Raw genomic sequence first — 6,007 nt, forward strand, 5'->3', positions numbered from 1 at the left:
GAGACACACTAGAAGAGGTCATTGGATCCCATTACAGATGGTTGTGAGCCACCATGTGGTTGCTGGGAATTGAACTCAGGATCTCTGGAAGAGCAGTCAGTGCTCTTAACCACTGAGCCATCTCTCCAGTCCCTTGGTGGGTAGTTTTTAACCAAGTAGCATACTAGATGGTGATATTTGCTTCCTTAGTTCCTATACTCCGTTCTAAATACCAGACCCAACATCTCTGTCCTTTTCTGTACTCCATGGGTGTTGAAGACCCAAAACTTGCTTCTTCTTTGAACATGGTCATAATTAGCATTATCAACAGCAGCAGTGAATTGGTTACTGGCAGCAGGAAGGACAGAAAGGTGGGAGCCTAGAGCATGATGAGGCTTACGTTCTGCTTTCAAGAGTGATAACTTCAAAGACTTTACAGAAATGTTGAAGGGACAAGAGAAAATAAAGTGAGATAAGAGATCTTCAAGATTACTACCAAGGAGAACTATGCAAGGAGTACTAATATAATTTTTTTTTGTAAGAGGTCAATGAATTTCTGAATGAGAATAATTTAAGGCATCATTGCTTAAAAGTTTCTATTTAATGGGTTTCAGATATTTAGGTGAAGTTTTCAGAGCATTGTGTACATGATATTATATGTATTATGTGTAAAGCTTTCATCAAATTTGTTCAGATATGTCATAACACAGAATAAAACATGGAGAAATTCCTGAGAGAACTACATTATAAGCCGCTCTTTTAGAGGATGAGGAGCTGTAAGAGAGAATTTCTATTAATTGGGAGTAGTGTTAACCAGGAGAGGGGAAAATCACACACAGGGCACTTGAAGTCTTTTTGGCAGGACAGAGAAGATGAGACAGGAAGTCAAGGACATACCAGTCACGACAGAGGCAGAAGCTGATGGAGCAGCCAGTCTGGCAGGAAGCCTTGGAAGGTGCCTCTGAGGGTTTCCTAGCAGGCTTCTGAGCAGAGAGATAACTTCATAGAGAGATATGGTGAGAGCTAGAACAAGCCTGGAGGGAAATCATACATCTCTCAACTCACACTCAACTGAACCTTAGAAAATGGGCAGAAATAATGTTTCCCCTCTCTCTAGATGAAGAAAGGGTCTGCTTTTGGTTCTCTGGATGCTTCTTTTTCACTAAGACTTTGTGTCACGAGCCCTTTCAAGGTGACCCTGGACCTTTCTTCTAGAAGGAACACCAGCCTTCCTCTGTCTATCTCTTGATATAAGCCATAAGTAAGCATCATGGCCAGGCACATGGAAATACTTTTCTAGGTGACTGAGAAATGACAGACACATTCCATCTGGTGTCTGTCTCCATTTTTGGAATCTATAGAACCTATGTTCTGAAATTTCTGAAAATGCTACTTCAAATAATAGGGGAAAATGTTTTGAGATTTGACTTTGAAAAGACACCCCTCTCTTAATTATTTTAAAGACTGATCTTTAAGAATTGAAAAGAGATTAGAGAAAACTCATTTAATCTGATTAATTCTTAGTCCACTATAGGGAAAAGATTGGTGTTTAAAGGGGAAGAACAGAGCTCCCAATGGAGGAAGAAAGCTTACATTTCTCAGCCTTCACATGCCCTCTAGAGAAAGCCTGGAAGATTGTGAACAACAGATCAGTAGAGGAGGAAAGACTGCTGTCCCACTGCATCTTTCTGACATGATTTGTCTATTCTTTATTCCAAAGATTCTATGCACTGGTTAAGCCAAGTTGATCAGAAGGACATTTTTATGCTAATTTCTGTTAGCTTCAGAGGAGACATTTGGCTCTCTACTCTGCAATTTAGTCATAGAGGAAGCATCATGATTTCTGTGTCATACTTCTGTGTCTGATGAAAGCAGGGAAGATTAAACATTAAAAGCTGAAGGTCATCCATACAGTTGTCCCAATGGCAATCTGTGTCCCTTTAACCCTGAGGAGGAAAAGTAATTACCCTTTGGCTCCTAGTGACCTCAACTAACCTTTGTTGAAGGGCCAGAGAAAATAAAAGCTGACCATCAGCCTGCCCTGGCTGCCCTGGGCTTAACCTGCTGTGTTAATGAGCAACAACCCAACAATAGAAAGAGAGGATGTTGCCATGGAAATAGCCCTGGATGAAGGAGTAAAATTCAGAAATTTATCATAATTAATTGTTTTATTAGGATCCTCCCATCTTTTGGATCATTCCCTGAGGGTGTGAAGGGTGGATGTGTTCTCATTTAGATTGTAAAGAAAATAAAATCTGCTTGAATAAATGAGACAACCCATACAGTAAAACCATTTGAGGTTGTGGCCAGAGTTGGACAGCTTTGTGAGAGACAAATGGATCTATATCTTCCCATAATCTATAAGATGCAAATTCAAAGAGCAGGACAGGGGCTAAAGAAGCTTACTCCACTAGGAGCTCCAGCTGAAGTGCGGCTTCGCTTCGGCACCTTTTAGTATTTCAGCTGAATGTGTCTGTGCCTTTGTGCCTTGGCAAGATCGTGATAGCCGGGTGACTGTGCTCTAACCCTGTGACAGGGAACAGTCATGGAGCAACACTTGCTTTTGTTTAGCTTTTCTGCTAAATGGAATCCAAGCTCTGTATGCTTTTAGTGAACAAGTTTAGATTTGAAAATAGAAATTTGCCATCCAATTCTGCTCAGATTGAACTGGGTTAATTCAAGATGCTCTACCTGTACCAAAATAATTGGAGAAAAAAATGGAATGAGCAAGGATCAGTTCTTTTCTGGGAAGCTTACTAGTTTTCTCTCAGGTCTGAGCAGTTTAATTCTTCTTTAGAGCTTCTTTATCTCTTCTTTAGAGCTTTTAGTATTAAAATGTCTTTAACCTGATTCCTGATGCGTTCATGAAATTAGATTTAAAAATTCATCTTTTAAGATCAGTTCCTTTGTTAATTCTTATTAAATGGATTAATTGAATTTTAAGGAAGAGGAAACAGATATTATCTTATCTTGGTTTTAGTGGCTGCTAGAATAACAAAATGAAACTCACTCCTTATACTTCCTAAGTAGTTATTTATCTGATTAGTTTCAAAGTAATTTGTGGTATTAAAACAAAGCAGGAGGCTAAGCTCAGATATCGACTTTTCTCTGTAATGGACATTTCATCAGTGAAATTTTAACCACCATTAATGGCAAATAAAGCATAGCAGGTGTTTGCTAAAGACCCTTGCTTGTCACAGTATAAGATGCTCTCATGAGTTTCATTATGAACCTTAACTCAGGATGTTGATAGAAAATTAATCTCACATTGGGGGCAAAGGAGTGTTGGCTTTCATTAGAATCCAGAAAAGTCATGTAAACACAAATAAACATTTTAGACAAAAGGCCTTTCACTGAGACTCTGTTACTAGTGTTGAAATCTTGTTCTCCAAGCGACTGTTTATAGATCTGTTCCTTGCCTATAGTTAGTGGTTTTTGTGTGCTCTTCCTATTGTGAGTCCAGGATTCTGCCTGCTAACACGCTACGTTCCTGTGTTTGTGAAGCCCACTTCAAACAATATTCTCTATCTAGCTGGACTCATTGAGCACTCTGTGACTACTGGCAGACTCTTCGACTTTTTCTCTGCGACAGGTACCAGTTTTCCTTAACTGTAGCAACACATCTCTGCTAGTCCTGCAGTCTTCCAGATGTGCTTGCTCACCTCACATTTCAGCATCACCTTGCAGGTGCTTGCGCTCTTTAATTGCCAGTGAGTTTTCTGCTAAGTGCGTACCTGCTTGTGGTGACACTCTTCTGGCTGAGGCTCCCTCAGCTCTGAGCTTCAGTCTCCACTCCATTTGGATGTCTCCAGGTTTTCTCATTATCTGTCACCCAGGCAGCTTGGATGAGGCAAAAGTTTCAAAAATAAGGTCCCGTTGTTTTACCTGTTAGGGGTCAACACAAGTGGGGCAGGCGATGGTCAAGATCAGCAGTTGTTAGGCTTTGCTTACATCAAGAAGGAAGGCTCATTTTTGCATGTTCAGGGAAACAGTCTTTATTATAATTATTGAAAGATAATTTGCTATGTATGCCTTACTTCTGTACTATGGTTTTTGTTGTTCTTCTTAATTTTACTTGAAGGAGAGACATTAGATGTACTTCCTTGGTTTGCACAGAAATCTTCCCCAAATAACTATAAGGAGGGTAGATTATTTATAATAATAAAGTTAAAACTTAACAATCTTCAATGACATCTATAAAATGGTATAAATATGAACAGTCACTTAAAAGACTAGGACCCGTCTTGCCACTGAAAATAGTTCTTACTGCTCGCTTAATATCTGAACTTTATTTCCAATCCTATATCCTATGCAAGCAAACCCAACTAGTAAATCAATGCACAGCTATGCAGAATAAATACGAATATATCGATATAATTTATTAAACTGAGTAAATAAATATACATACAGAAAGTCACTAAAAATTGTCATCTAATATACTGTGACTATATATATATATATATATATATATATATATATATATATATCAGCATGGAATTTTGATATTGCAATTAAAAATAACTTGTATCATGTAGGTATATCTATTTTTAAATAAATGGCATTTTATCAAGAGAGTTAATATTAATATATTTGTCAAGATGGAAGTTATCTTTATAGAGGTTAAATGTTAACAATACTGACTTTAAATTAAGAGAGTTTTAACTACATGATATTATTTTGACATATTTGCTATGCATTATGTGCAGAGCAGTGAATCACACACAGAATACAGCATATTGTACTGGACTCCCCAAGTTTGACATTAATACTGTGTCTGAGTTAAAAGACATAAAAACATAGGAACATTCATTTAGCATCTGCTTCCCTCAGAAAATGACACAAGTCAGCCTTTTTCAACTGACTGATGCAAACAGGATACTGTCAAGCTTCCTACATTTTCACATACAATTATAGAATAACCAGAAAAAAGAACTTAGATTTATATAAATACATCTTTAAAATTAATCTCTTCCAAAGAAATGATCAAATCTGTCTCTCAGATAATTTTACATGGTTCATTCTGAGTTTGATGTAGAAAGTAGGAGTTTAGAGAAATGATTTTTCATTAAAAACTTGGAGTGGTATCTTAAACCCAAAAAATAAAAAATTAAAAAAAAAGAACCCAGAGTAAAATATAACTAGAATTCAGCATACAATAGGACACATACCCAGCTATAAAGTAGGGCCCTCCCATTGCAGGCTTAAAACTATACTTCAAGCTCAGCTTTCGGTAAGGGCATCAACCCCTTGAAAAGTTACCTTGAGGATTAAATACCTTTAAATGCCGCAGCTCCCTGGATTTCCAGTTAATCAAACTCTATTTCCAGCAGAAACTCATGAGGTATAGAGTAGTTTTCCTGTGCAAGCCCTTGCCGCTGGTCTCTTCAGGAACCGATGGTGTGTGTGTGTGTGTGTGTGTGTGTGTGTGTGTGTGTGTGTGTGTGTGTAAAATCCTGTTGATGGCCTGACTTGCTGTCAACCAGTGCTTGTCAACCCATCACTAGGCTTGCGTAGGGTGGAGACAGACGCCTGGAAAGCTGAAGGGCTGCAGGTCATGCATCATTCTCCCTTTCTCAGAATACCTTTATATGAACATGGAATCAAGACTGAGGTAAGGAGGGGAAAGCTGAGCCATCATATATTCCACAAATTGCAGGTTCTCCTATGTCCTGCAGAGTCAGAGATGGGCATTACTGCTGCAGGAGGAAAAAAAGAAAACAAAATATCTGGACACACTTTAAAAATAATTTCTGCAGTTGAGCTTGCCTAAGCCTTCTCTCTTCCTCCCTTCTTCCGCTCCATCTCCTCTCCTTTTCTTGCTCTCTGTATGAGACCCCAGCTGATTCAGGCTGCATCCATCCATACATAAATCATTCCCCTTATTCTATTGGTTACATGGTACATGGCAAGTATTGATTTTTTCCGCTGCCTCATTGCTAGAGAACACTTGGTTTTTGTGAGACAGAAAAAAGAAAAAACAAACCTAACAAAAAATATCCCCACCATAGTTTTGTCTAAATCAAATAAT

General features: G+C 38.3%; 1 long non-coding RNA gene across 1 annotated transcript in view; it reads right to left on the minus strand.

The window, feature by feature from the left end:
* Positions 1 to 5,804, minus strand: part of LOC110330217 — an 11,584-nt gene extending 5,780 nt beyond the window's left edge. Inside the window, exons 1-2 of the long non-coding RNA XR_002380943.1 lie at positions 5,255 to 5,804; positions 3,714 to 3,864 (exon numbers count right to left, since the gene is read on the minus strand). This is a non-coding gene — a long non-coding RNA (uncharacterized LOC110330217). The remainder of the gene's footprint in view (positions 1 to 3,713; positions 3,865 to 5,254) is intronic.
* Positions 5,805 to 6,007: the final 203 nt, after the last annotated feature.

This window comes from Mus pahari, chromosome 13 (assembly GCF_900095145.1).
Source record: "Mus pahari chromosome 13, PAHARI_EIJ_v1.1, whole genome shotgun sequence".
NCBI lineage: Eukaryota > Metazoa > Chordata > Mammalia > Rodentia > Muridae > Mus > Mus pahari.